Below are 15,006 nucleotides of genomic sequence, written 5' to 3'. Positions count from 1 at the left end.
AAGGGTAACATAGTACACAGTAAATGACGGCAGATAAAGACCTGAATGGCCCATCCAGTCTGCCCAACAAGATAAACTCATTTTACATGGTATGTGTACTTTATATACCCGAGTTTGATTTGTCCTGCCTTTCTCAGGGCAGAGACCGTAGAAGTCTGCCCAGCACTGTTCTTGTACTAAAAGTTCTGAAGCTAACGTTGAAGCCCCTTAAAATTTACACTCCAGCCCATCCATATCTGTTCAGTTACGATCAGGGCGTAGACAGTAGAAGTCTGCCCAGCACCGGTTTTTTGCTTTCCAAATGCCGGCGTCGCCACCCAATCTCCGCTAAGATTCCATAGATCCATTCCTTCTAAACAGGATTCCTTTGTGTTTATCCCACACATGTTTGAATTCCTTACCGTTTTCATCTCCACCACCTCCCGCGGGAGGGCATTTCACGTATCCAGCACCCTTTTCCATGAAAAAATGCTTCCTGACATTAGTCCTGAATCTGCTCCCCTTCGACCTCAATTCATGTCCTCTAGTTCTACTACCTTCCCATCTCCAGAAAAGGTTTGTTTGTGGATTAATACCTTTCAAATATTTGTATCGTGTCACTCCTGTTTCTCCTTTCCTCCAAGGTATACATGTTACTCTATCAGGTATTCTGTCTTTAGACTCATAGGTGAATTTACTCATTAAGAAATCATTTTTGCTGAGGAGAAAACTTAGTGAAATACGTAATTGCTTTGATACCTGTACTTTCAGATTGGTTGTGCGAAGTTTACTTTTATCTATTTTAGACTATAGTAATGTCATTTATGCAGGATGTTCAACAGGCCTTCTGAGGAAGATTCAGATTTCTCAAATCACAGCTGCACGATTCATCTTTTCTGTTCATAAGTACGACAATGTTTCCCTCTGCTGTGGGATCTCCGTTGGTTGCCAGTGGAGGCTCGAATTCAATTTAAGGTCTGCATCATAATCATTAAGATTCTTTATGAACTAACTCCAGAATACTTGCTTGGTTGGGTTCAAATGGCCAACAAAAGAATTTACTACTTCGTTATCCAAGTCCCAGCAAATTGAAAAATAAGACCATTTAATCTGCTAGTCTTTTGTATTGTCTATAATTTTTAGCTATAAGCTATAAACGTTTTACTGCAGGTATACTGCACTATTTCCCATCCCCCATCCCCATCTCTCTTTTCCTATCAGCCACATGAAGGAATTTCTGGCTGGTCACATGCTGATGGGGTCTCATGTTGCTAACGCAACTCAGATACCTGGTATATCCTGTTATGAAAATAAGTTACCGAGAAGAGGAATGGCAAGGACCAATTGCAAGCTTCCAGCACATATGAAAGTCCCAATTACAAGTCTCCAGCCCATATGCAGCACTTTTGATTGGTCCAGGGTAGAGGAAAGGTGGATGCTCACAACGGCCTATAAAACCACGCTGCAGACAAAGGAACTCTGAAAACTAGGCTTGGAGAGAGTTTCAGATCCGTCCAATGGCCTATGGATTTTCCCGAGGGGGGTTTACTTCCCCCCCCCCCCCTTGATAGAAACTAATTCTCTATAACTAAGAATCTTTCTTTCTTTCATTCTTTTATTTCTCTGCCTTCTCTTTGTCTCTGTTCTGTGACCTTTGTATGAGGAACAAACTTTCTTCCTTCTTTCTCTTCTTTATCTAATTAGTCTAATTACTTATAATTACCAGAGGTACTAATGTTAGATTTTGTAAGTATGTTATAACTTGAAACTGATGTCTGATGCTGTGATGGTGAGTGAGTAATTAAAAAGACTTCTAATTCTCTCTAATTCCTGTATAATTGTTTCTATAATATTTGATAGAAGTTGTGTTTTAGCGAATAGCAAACCAAATTGCGCAGCCTAGAACAATATCAAACCCTTTTGTTATAGAATTCTTTCCCTACACAACTGAGAAAAATTCAGTGATGATTTGTTTTTAGGAAAGCTCTAAACAGTGCGGTTTTTTTCTAGCAAAAAAGGTGCCGGTACTCAAATGCCAGGCCACCTTTCAGGGGGGGTGATCACTGAGGGATCCACCCCAGAATAGCCAGGCCCCCTGCAACCAGTCACAGAATCTATGACAAGGCAGAATTGGTGTGTAGAGCCTGAGCTCTTTCATTAAACTTGGGGTCCATGGGTCATTTTTAGCAGACATTGGAAAAGGTGCCAGAACTCAATACCCCCAGTTACCCCCTCAAAAAAAGCCCTGCTAAACAGTGACAAGATTCCATGCAGAATTTCAAAGAGCGGCAACATTCCATATAGAACCCCAAAGAATAGCAAGATTCTGGAATCCTAAAGAACAGTTTTTTCTAGCAAAAAAGGTGCCGATACTCAATGCCAGGCCACCCTTCAGGGGGGGTGATCACGGAGGGACCCACCCCACAATAGCCAGGCCCCCTGCAACCAGTCACAGAATCTATGACAAGGCAGAATTGGTGTGTAGAGCCTGAGCTCTTTCATTAAAACTTGGGGTCCATGGGTCATTTTTTTGCAGACAATGGAAAAGGTGTCGGTACTCAGTACCCCCAAGTAGCCCCTCAAAAAAAGCCTTGGCTCTAAAAACCGTTTTATAATTTGTATATTATTTTCTTCATATCCCTATGAATTAATTGCCTGTTTTGATTCTTGTTGTAATCCGAACTGAACTCTATGGGTAGGTGCGGAATGTATGAAATAAGGTAACACTTTTCCTTCCAAGGATTTGGAGGTTCACACTGCCTTCAAATATTCCAAAGCCATTAAATCTATTGATCCACAATTTGCATTTTAGATTTTAAATCGGTCAGATTCAAATTTAAATTCGGTGAAGCTGTTATTGTCTTGAGTTCGACTGAAGGAGGAAATTGTCGACCCATACATTTATGGCATTTCCCATTAATTCTACAAATGAAATTCACTAGAAACATTTGAGGCCCTTTCACCAAACAGCAGTAAAAAGTGGCCTTACCATGTCCTTACATGGGCCATTCCCACACACTAAGGCCATTTTTATCACTGGAGTAAAATGGCCAAATTTATTATTTTTTATATTAATGGCCATGTGCCAGTTTTTTCCATTAGAATGTGGCCATTAAAACAGATTAGCATATCAGCCCTTACTGAAAAGGTTCAAAGAAAAACAAGCAAAATGATAAAGGGGATGGAACTCCTCTCGTATGAGGAAAGGTTAAAGAGGTTAGGGCTCTTCAGCTTGGAAAAGAGACAGATGAAGGGAGATATGATTGAGGTCTACAAAATAGTGAGTGGCGTAGAATGAGTAGACATAAATCGATTCTTTACTTGTTCCAAAAGTACAAAGACTAGGGGACACTCGAAGGAGTTACATGGAAATACTTTTAAAACAAATAGGAGGAAATATTTTTTTTACTCAACAAATAGTTAAACTCTGGAATTCTTTGTTGGAGGATGTGGTAACAGTGGTTAGCTATCTGGGTTTTTTAAAAGGTTTGGGCAAGTTCCTGGAGGAAAAGTCCATAGTCTGCTATTGAGAAAGACATGAGGAAGCATTGGTAGCATGGAATGTTGCTACTATTTAAGATTCTGAATGGAATCTTGCTATTCTTTGGGATTCTACATGGAATGTTGCTACTATTTGAGATTCTGAATGGAATCTTGCTACTCTTTGGGGTTCTACATGGAATGTTGCTACTATTTAAGATTCTGAAAGGAATCTTGATACTCTTTGGGGTTCTACATGGAATTTTGGGGTTCTACATGGAATGTTGCTACTATTTGAGATTCTGAATGGAATCTTGCTTCTCTTTGGGGTTCTACATGGAATGTTGCTACTATTTAAGATTCTGAATGGAATCTTGCTATTCTTTGGGGTTCTACATGGAATGTTGCTACTATTTGAGATTCTCAATGGAATCTTGCTGCTCTTTGGGGTTCTACATGGAATGTTGCTACTATTTGAGATTCTGAATGGAATCTTGCTATTCTTTGGGATTCTACATAGAATGTTGCTACTATTTGGGTTTCTGCCAGGTGCTTGTGTCCTGGATTGGTCACTGTTGGAAACAGGATACTGGACCATTGGCTAGATGGACCATTGGTCTGACCCAGTATAGTATTTCTTATGTTCTTATGTCACCCTTTATATTGGCAGTAAGCGCTCACTTGCTAAGCATGCGCTAATTGGTTAGCATGTGGCAATGTAGCTGCAGTAATTAGTGCAGAAGACGTCCACTTTCCACACTCCCAAGAAAACAGCCCCTGCACCAAAAAATACATTTTTTTTTTAGTATATGGGTAGTGCGCACACATCTCAAAATTACCATGGGATGCCTCAGTGTGCCCCATGGTATGCCATTTTTTGCTGCAGGAAGCACACATTGTAAAAAGGTCCCTAACAAGCCTTTCCTAGCTGTACATCATGGAAGCATCATGGAAGCAGGAAGTCCCTTGCACTTAGCACCTGGAAACTTCAGGTACTGAAAAGTTGAGATCTCAGTAAGATAAAGGAAATCATTAGAGCCAAAAAACAATCCTTCAGAAAGTGGAGAAGAGAACCAACTGAAAGTAACAGGATAGATCATAAGGAATGCCAAGCCAAATGCAAAGCGGAGATAAGGAGGGCAAAAAAGGACTTTGAGAAGAAATTAGCGTTGGAAGCAAAAATACATAGTAAAAAATTTTTTTAGATACATTAAAAGCAAGAAACCGGCCAAAGAGTCGGTTGGGCCGCTGGACGAAAATGGTGTTAAAGGGGCGATCAAGGAGGACAAAGCCGTAGCGGAGAAATTAAATGAATTCTTTGCTTCGGTCTTCACCGAGGAGGATTTGGGGGGGACACCGGTGCCGGAAAGAATATTTGAAGCGGGGGAGTCGGAGAAACTAAACAAATTCTCTGTAACCTTGGAGGATGTAATGGGTCAGTTCAGCAAGCTGAAGAGTAGTAAATCACCGGGACCTGATGGTATTCATCCCAGAGTATTAATAGAACTAAAAAATGAACTTGCGGAGCTACTGTTAGAAATATGCAATCTGTCCCTAAAATCGAGTGTAGTACCGGAAGACTGGAGGGTAGCCAATGTTACTCCGATTTTTAAGAAGGGTTCCAGAGGAGATCCGGGAAATTATAGACCGGTGAGTCTGACGTCGGTGGGGCAAGATGGTGGAGGCTATTATTAAGAATAAAATTGCAGAGCATATACAAAAACATGGACTGATGAGACAAAGTCAGCACGGATTTAGTGAAGGGAAGTCTTGCCTCACCAATCTAATGCATTTTTTTGAGGGGGTAAGCAAACATGTGGACAATGGGGAGCCGGTTGATATTGTATATCTGGATTTTCAGAAGGCGTTTGACAAAGTGCCGCACGAAAGACTCCTGAAGAAATTGCAGAGTCATGGAATCGGAGGTAGGGTATTATTATGGATTAAGAACTGGTTGAAAGATAGGAAGCAGAGAGTAGGATTGCGTGGCCAGTATTCTCAGTGGAGGAGGGTAGTTAGTGGGGTCCCGCAGGGGTCTGTGCTGGGTCCGTTGCTTTTTAATGTATTTATAAATGACCTAGAGATGGGAAAACTAGTGAGGTAATTAAATTCGCCGATGACACAAAATTATTCAGGGTCGTCAAGTCGCGCAGGAGGAATGTGAACGATTACAGGAGGACCTTGCGAGACTGGGAGAATGGGCGTGCAAGTGGCAGATGAAGTTCAATGTTGACAAGTGCAAAGTGATGCATGTGGGTAAGAGGAACCCGAATTATAGCTACGTCTTGCAAGGTTCCGCGTTAGGAGTTACGGATCAAGAAAGGGATCTGGGTGTCGTCGTCGATGATACGCTGAAACCTTCTGCTCAGTGTGCTGCTGCGGCTAGGAAAGCGAATAGAATGTTGGGTGTTATTAGGAAGGGTATGGAGTCCAGGTGTGCGGATGTTATAATGCCGTTGTATCGCTCCATGGTGCGACCGCACCTGGAGTATTGTGTTCAGTACTGGTCTCCGTATCTCAAAAAGATATAGTAGAATTGGAAAAGGTACAGCGAAGGGCGACGAAAATGATAGTGGGGATGGGACGACTTTCCTATGAAGAGAGGCTGAGAAGGCTAGGGCTTTTCAGCTTGGAGAAGAGACGGCTGAGGGGAGATATGATAGAAGTGTATAAAATAATGAGTGGAATGGATCGGGTGGATGTGAAGCGACTGTTCACGCTATCCAAAAATACTAGGACTAGAGGGCATGAGTTGAAGCTACAGTGTGGTAAATTTAAAACGAATCGGAGAAAATTTTTCTTCACCCAACGTGTAATTAGACTCTGGAATTCGTTGCCGGAGAACGTGGTACGGGCGGTTAGCTTGACGGAGTTTAAAAAGGGGTTAGATAGATTCCTAAAGGACAAGTCCATAGACCGCTATTAAATGGACTTGGAAAAATTCCGCATTTTTAGGTATAATTGTCTGGAATGTTTTTACGTTTGGGGAGCGTGCCAGGTGCCCTTGACCTGGATTGGCCACTGTCGGTGACAGGATGCTGGGCTAGATGGACCTTTGGTCTTTCCCAGTATGGCACTACTTATGTACTTATGTACTTATTGTAGTGCAGGGGCGTAGCCAGACTTCTGCAGGAGGGGGGTCCAGAGCCCGAGGTGAGGGGGCACATTTTAGCCACCAACCCCCCCTCCCACCGCCATTGCCGACTTTGCCCCCCCCCCCCCGCCGACCCTCTCAAGCCCCTCCTACCACCAACCTGCCGTCGCATACCTTTGCTGGTGGGTGACCTCAACCCCCGCCAGCCGAGGTCCTCTTCTTCTCGCAAAAGGCTTCCTTCTGTTTCTGATGTCCTGCGAGAAGAAGAGGACCTTGGCTGGCGGGGGTTGGGGTCCCCCGCCAGCAAAGGCAGGTGATGGCAATGGCAGGTTGGCAGCGAGAGGGGGGGGTTGGGCGGGTCATCAGCTGGGGGTCCAGGGCCAAATCTACAGGGGTCCAGGCCCCACGTAGCTACGCCACTGTTGTAGTGTAATTTAATAAGGATCAGTTTACAGGCTTTCTCCTACCTTCCCCCTCCCGCAAAGTAACTGTGAGGCCAGATATACTAACTGCTTCGACGATGTCCTCTAGCAACGAGTTCCAGAGTTTAATTATTCTTTGAGAGAAAAATATTTCCTCTTATTTATGTTAAAAATATTCCATATAATTGCAATGAGTGTCTCCTTGTCTTTGTACTTTTTGAAAGAGTGAAAAATCGATTCACTTCTACCGTTCTACACCACTCAGGATTTTATAGACCTCAATTACATCCCCCCTCAGCCGTCTCTTTTCCATTCTGGGACTTATAGATATGCCTCTTCCAAATGGCTTTTAAAATAACCTAATATCTTAGCAAGAGCTTCCAAAAAATTTTAATCTACTCCCTACCTGTTTTTATGTTGGCTACAATTGATCCATTGTATATGGGGCAACTGGAAAGTACTCAAAAATTGTATGGATCCTTTTTCCCGCTTCACCTTATATGAGCAAATGTTAGCAGTTGGATTCAAGAAACAAAATGTTATAATTATATACAACTTAGTCAAACGCCCTGCCACAAGGGCTTAGTAGGATATGGGAACACAACCTGGAAAGATTAGACGACCCTGTTTCTTGGTTTCTATTTTGATCTGGACATTGGAACATTTCTCACTCAGCCTATCTGGCTCAGTCATTATATTGCACTGTCCATGGAGCATGTTGGACTCCTTTGAGTTACAGGAGGGCTAGATCATCTTTAAGTTTTGTTGGTCATATGCTAAAGAGATAAATACTTTCTCTCAGGTTCTTTTTGCCCAGTTCTTCAGTCACTCTGGGAGCAAGTTTGGACAACTGTAATTAAAATTATAGAAACAGATTTCCTAAGTCATATAAGATCGTAATGTTGACATCCATTGCTTTTATAGATAATTTTTCTTCTCCCAAATGTGTCTCTTGCAGTCAAAGCTTTCTGGAAACTTGGAAGAGCTTTCCTTAATTAATTGCATTGTCTAGAGGAAAGCTGATTTATAGGTCTGAGATATCTTCAGCTAGTTAAAATAAGAGACTGGTGAAATGTTTACTAATAAGGAAGCAAGTTAAAGTGAACATCACAACAGAAGCTGTATAACGAAACTACTTAGTGTCGACTTAAATGTTGCTATAGCGAATTCTGTGAGATTGCATTTTTTATGTTCTGTTCCTATTCTTTTTGAAACGTTATAAATAAACTCACATAATGAAAGAAGAATAGCCTTTGTGTAGAACCTGGAAGTGTTTCTGCTTCTAATACTAAGCATTGCCCATAGGTGGCGCTGACAAGGGCAATGGGAAAAGGCTAAGCCCTTTCACTTATCAGCACAATACTTGTGAAAGCTTTGGTGAAGAATCTAATCATTGGAGAGTGGGGGGAAATGGTATGGGTGCTAACTGTTAGTTCAGTGCTTAATTATGCGCTTCCCTACAGCGTATTAGAGCTGCTTGAACACTGCACATTTTGTCTAGTATGAGTTACTGAAGGACTCTGAAGCTGTTATCTAACTGGAGAAGTAGCCTAATGGTTAAAGCAGTGGGTAAAGAGCCAGGGAAGCCAGGATAAAATCCCACTGCTGCTCCTTGTGATCTTGGGCAAGTCACTTAATATCACGTCTGTGGTTGTGACCACCCTCAGACTTACCTTGTTCCTGGGGGTCAGCTTCCTAGCTGGCTCCTGTTTCTGTCTGTCCTTTCTGAGCTAGCTCTGGCTCTCTGTGCTGGCTGCATCCAGCAGCAAGACACTAATTGCTTCACTATACTGCACCTGTGGGTGTGCTGGGTTAGCTCTCTCTCTCTGTGTGCTGGCTGCTTCCAGCATGACTCTAATGCTTCACTACACTACACCTGGGTGTGGGAAGCCTCTGTGTTCACTGTGGTTTGTGCCTGAACAGCCTCCATAGTTACTTAGAGATTGCTGCAGCTGCGCCTCTGGTGTGAAGGGCTTTATTAAGCACTTAGAGACTGCAGCCTTTGCCTTTGCATCTTCTAAGGTTCCTGGTATGTTAGAGTGCTCTGTGCACTGCTACCTTGTCCAGTTCAGTGTGAGTTTCTAGCTTGTTACTAGTAGCTTGGGCATAGCTTTTCTTGTGGCTTGTGTACAGCTTCTAGTTCTCCTATGTGTGTGTTGTGTGAGTTCCTAGTGTGACTAGTTAGCTTGGGCATAGCTTTGCTTGTTAGCTTGTGTACAGCTTTACTAGTTCTCCTGTGTTTTGCTTAGTGTGAGTTTCTAGCTTGTGACTAGTTAGCTTGGGCATAGCTTTCTTGTTAGCTTGTGTACAGCTTTGCTAGTTTTCTTGTGTTTAGCTTTCTGGTTTTCCCGTGTGTGTTTTCCTTTGCTTCTGGAGCTTCAGCCCTAGTCCTGTCCGCTGCCAGTACTCCTTGCTACTGGAGCTCCAGCCATAGTCTTGCTACTTGACCTGACCATTGCCTGAATCTGACTTCTCTCTGCCCGCTGTCTGACCTGACTACTGCCTGTACCCCGATATTCTTGCTTGCTGCTTCACCTGCCATTGCCTGAACCCGATACTTGCTGCCTGCTGCTGACCCGACTACTGCCTGAACCCCGATACTTGCTGCCTGTTGCCCGACCCGACTACTACCCGAACCCGGATGTTCTCTGCCTGTGGCCAGACCTGACTATTGCCAGAACCCGGACATTCCCTGCCTGTCTGCTTGCTTTCGCCTAGGTGCCTGGGGCACTTCTGTATCCTGATTCTTGTTGTTCCTGCTTGCTAGTTCCAGTTCCGGTTTTCCTGTAAGCCCTGCTGGGCCGAACTGAGGGCTCAACCCTCGGGGAACGGTAGCTAAGCGTAGGTGAAGCCTAGGTCCAGTGTGTTCCTGTCCAGCGGGTTCCGGTCCCGTGGGTTCCAGTCCAGTGGGTTCCAGTCCAGTGCGCACCCGTCGGTGCATTCCAGTCCTGTGTATTCCTGTGCAGACCTCCAGTCCAGGGTTCCAGTCCGCCTGCTTCATCTCACTTTGGAGGTGACCTTGCCTGCCACTGCCGCTCCACGGTAGTGGTCCAAGGGCTCCAACCCAGTGCTTGGGGAAGAAGCCCGACAGAATGCCAAGGCCCTCGAGAATGCGACACTTAACCCTCCATTGCCTCAGGTACAACCTTAGATTGTGAGCCCTCCTGGGACAGAGAAATATCAGAGTACCTGAATGTAACTCACCTTGGCTAATACTGAAAAGGGTGAGCGAAATCTAAATAAATAAATAAATATTGAGATTAAACATGGAATGTTGCTATTATTGGTGATTCTACATGGAATGTTGCTAGTGGAGGAGTGGCCTAGTGGTTAGAGCACCAGTCTTGCAATCCAGAGGTGGCTGGTTCAAATCCTGCTGCTGCTTCCTTGTGATCTTGGGCAAGTCACTTAACCCTCCATTGCCTCAGGTACAAACTTAGATTGTGAGCCCTCCTGGGACAGAGAAATATCCAGTGTACCTGAATGTAACTCACCTTGAGCTACTACTGAAAAAGATGTGAGCAAAATCTAAATAAATATTTGAGATTCTACATGGAAGTTGCTATTCCACTAGCAACATTCCATGTAAAGCCTGCCCTTGCAGATCACCAATGCGGCCGCGCAGGCTTCTGTTTCTGTGAGTCTGACGTCCTGCAGGAGGTGTTGCTAGTGGAGGAGTAGCCTAGTGGTTAGTGCAGTGGAACATCGAATGTTGCTACTAGTTGAGATTCAACATGGAATGTTGCTATTATTGGTGATTCAAGATGGAATGTTGCTGAGTGGAGGAGTGGCCTAGTGGTTACAGCACCAGTCTTGCAATCCAGAGGTGGCCAGTTCAAATCCCACTGCTGCTCCTTGTGATCTGGGCAAGTCACTTAAGCCACCATTACCTCAGATATAAACCTTGTGAGCCTCTGCCGACAGAGGGCCCATATGAGGAAAGGCGATAGAGTTTAGGCCTCTTCAGCTTGGACAAGAGATGACTGGGGGGGGGGGGGGGGGGGGGATATAGAGGTCTACAAAATCCTTAGTGGAGTACATGGGTACAAGTGAACAAATTTTTCACTCTTTCAAAAAGTACAAAGATCAGGGGACACAATGAAATTATATGGCAATATTGAAAACAAATAGGAGGAAATATTTTTCACTCAAGAGTAGTTCAGATCTGGAACTCTTTGCTGGAGGATGTGGTAACAATGGTTAGCATATCTGGGTTTAAAAAAGGTTTTGAGAAGCTCATAGAGTAAAAGTCCATAGACATGGGGGAAGCCACTGCTTGCCCGGAATTGGTAGCATGGAATTTTGCTACTAATATGTTGCTAATATATGCACTAATCATTCTGGAACAACAATACACAACACAACCTCTAAATGTAACACAACTTTCATTTAAGAAATGAACTAAGACATACCTGAATGTAACTCACCTTGAGCTACTACTGAAAAGGTATGAGCAAAAGCAAATGCATACATAATAATTCCACAAGTACCACTGCAAACAAGCATGGGGAGAAAGAGTCTATCAATTGCATGGCTTCTCTCTGAAGGGAAGGGGGGGGGGGAGGGTTTAAGAGTAAAGAAGGTTCCCAAACCTGTCTTGGGAGAACCCCAGTCAGTCAAGGTTTTCAGGTTACCCAATGAATATTAATGCAATTATAACTCATGGAAATTGATTGCAGATATCCTGAAAACCTGACTGACTGGGGTTCCTACGACAGGCTTAGGAACAGGGGCATAGCCAGACACCCACATTTGGGTGGGCCTGGACCCAAGATGGGTGGGCAGAAGAACTCCGCCCTGTCCCACAAGTGATTTGGTCTCTCATTTCTTTTGCCTGCAAGCCATATAGAGGGGCATAACTGAACGAAAACGCCTATCTCCATGGGCGTTTATCTCCGAGAACGGGTCCGAGAACAGGTCCGTGAAGGGGGGACCGAACCGTATTTTTGAAAAAAATAGACGTCCATGTTTTATTCAACAATGTGTGAGCTGGGGTTTTTGTTTTTCAGCGATAATAGAAAATGAAATCGCCCAGCTCAAAACGAATAATCCACATTTATTCGTGGGAGGGGCCAGGATTCGTAGTGCACTGGTCCCCCTCACATGCCAGGACATCAACCGGGCACCTAGGGGGCACTTTACAAAACCAAAAAACAGGTAAAAGAGCCCAGGTGCATAGCACCCTTTCCTGTGTGTTGAGCCCCCCAAATCCCCTCAAAACCACTGCCCACAAGTCTAACCATTACTATAGCCCTAAGGGGTGAAGGGGGGCACTATGTGGGTACAGTGGGTTTGGGGGGTTGACGAATAAAGCATAAGCAGCACAATTGTAACAGGTAGGGGGGATGGGCCTGGGTCCACCTGCCTGAAGTCCACTGCACCCCTAACAACTCCTCCAGTGACCTGCATACTGCTGCCGGGAGCTGGGTATGACATTTGAGGGTGAAAATAAAAATGTGTGAAACATCTTTTTTGTGGTGGGGGGGGTTAGTGACCCTGGGGGAGTCAGGGGAGGTCATCCCCGATTCCCTCCAGTGGTCATCTGGTCATTAGGCACTTTTGGGGCCTTATCGTGAAAAAACAGGGTCCAGGAAAAGTGTCCTAAATTCTAGCTAAAAACGCATACTTTGTTCCCATTATCAGTGAAATGCGCCCATCTTTGTTCGGCAGATAACCACGCCCCAGTTCCGCCTTCGCCACACCTCTGACAACGCCCCCAAACTTTGTCCGCATCCACGATGGAGTGCAGTTGAAAACGTCCAAAAATCGGCTTTCGAGTTATACCGCTTTATTTCGTTTTGTGAGATAAACGCCATCTCCGATTAGGTCGGAACTGGGCGTTTTTCTCGTCGATTATAAGCAGGATAGTCTCTCAAACATCCCCCCTACCCTGCTTTTAAATAGCAGATTTTCACCGGCAGCGAGCAGCAACTATACGCACTTTCATGCTGGCCCACAGTCTTCCTCTGAAGCAACTTCCCGTTTCCACATAGGGCGGAATACATCAGAAAGAAGGCTGGTATGCAGGACGGACGGTTGTGGGAGTTTCAGCCGGAGGGGCTTGGGGGATCCCTGCCAGCCACATCATAGGGTGCTGCTACGGGTGGGCCTGAGCCCAAAGTGGGTGGGTCTGGACCCACCCAGGCCCACCCTTGGCTTCGCCACTGCGTTAGGAACCACTGGAGCAAAGGGTCATGAATTTGATATACCGTCTTTCTGTGGTGTAACCAAAGCTCTTTACATTATTATATGAAGTACTTTCTTTGTCCTAGGGACTCACAGTCAAAGATCTGCCACTAAGCACCTCAAAGGCTCTGTCATAAATACAACTGCCTCGTGAGGGGCTCATGCCTTTTAGAATTTGCAGTCTGCCCATGGAATCCCACCCACTGAACAAAATATGTCTATGGACTGAATCTGCATGGGCCATGTGACAACAGAAGAGGCAGTTCATATATCCTGTGCAGATAACTAAGAAGGTAATTCATGCACACTACGTCTGATGAGAAAATCTGTGAACAGCAATCTTTGTCCAGAAGGAATCTAGCAAGGGCCAGGTGCAATTTTTTGTTCCCATGGGGAGGTTGTTCTCTGAAATAGAACAGTTTATTCTCTGATTCTTACCCTTAACCTTACCAGAACTCTGTCAGGACTTGCCCTCTCAGCTTAATATTTGCCTTTTTGACTTTAAACCAGAGTTTTCCAGACGTTGTACGGAAACTTTGCTGACCATTCAAAGACATAGTTAGCCACCGGAAAGGGATGGGCAGGGTGTGTGTGGTGGGGGGGGGGGGGGGGGGGGGGGGAGGCAGTAGGGAAGGTTCATACCAGGAGGTGCAAGTACTTTCCCTAATCATTTCCAAAACCTTAGATCTGTGCCGTGGAGTGGGTTGGGGAAGAGACTCCTGTGGGAAGGGAAGGTCACAAACAGCTGAGAGGAGAGGAAGCAGCAGTGTATCCCAAGCCTGTGATCCCCATTCCAGTTTCATACTGAATTCCTGATCAGCTCCACTAAAGAATTCACATCAGAAGAAAACTGGCTGCTTGCAGAGGAGTGAGCCCAGGGTTGGCAGCACCGTCTACTTCTGAAAACCTTTTTCCAAATTTTCAGCTAACTCTTTCTTTTGTCGAAAACAGAGGACCGCTTTGAGTCATGTTCTGTGCTGCTTTGATTTCACCAAAAAGGTTAAACGGATGAACTTCCCTTTTGGAAAGGACTGTGGAACAGATGTACAGATCTGCGTCACTGGCCAACTCCAAAATCTTTTCCATCCATAAGAACATGTTGAAGACAGAATATGACACGGTGTGGTGTCAAAGACTTCACTCACCTCTAGGCTTACCCCATTCGCTTACCCCTGGTCCCTGCAAATTTGAGCTGGACCTCTTCTTTTTTCTTTTTAGTCTCTCAGCAGGTCTGATGTTGTTCTGGGTGACAAGAACAAACCTTTCTTCGGAGGGGAGCCCCCTGCTGTTGATAGTCACCCACCCTGCTACATAAGGCTTCTGATCTCAGGGGGCTTTTTAAAAGGAGATTTAAAGGGTTCATTTTCCGGTAATTAGCTCTTTTGGGAGGTAGGAAAATAAAGGGTTATCAGTGGAGTTACAGCATGGAATGGAATTCTTTAGCACAGACTTAGGTGGGTTCAGTTTTGAAATGTGGAGGAGTGGCCTAGTGGTTAGGGTGGTGGACTTTGGTCCTGGGGAACTGAGTGCGATTCCCACTTCAGGCACAGGCAGCTCCTGTGACTCTGGGCAAGTCACTTAACCCTCCATTGCCCCATGTAAGCCGCATTGAGCCTGCATGAGTGGGAAAGCGCAGGGTACAAATGTAACAAAAATAAAATAGATACTATTGGAGATTCTACATGGAATGTTGCTACTATTGGAGATTCTACATGGAATGTTGCTATTCCACTAGCAACATTCCATGTAGAAGGCTGCGCAGGCTTCTGTTTCTGTGAGTCTGACGTCCTGCACGTACGTGCAGGACGTCAGACTCACAGAAGCAGAAGCTGCGCGGCCACGTTG

This window comes from Microcaecilia unicolor, chromosome 7 (assembly GCF_901765095.1).
Source record: "Microcaecilia unicolor chromosome 7, aMicUni1.1, whole genome shotgun sequence".
NCBI classification, from domain to species: domain Eukaryota; kingdom Metazoa; phylum Chordata; class Amphibia; order Gymnophiona; family Siphonopidae; genus Microcaecilia; species Microcaecilia unicolor.
This window is presented reverse-complemented; position numbering follows the sequence as displayed.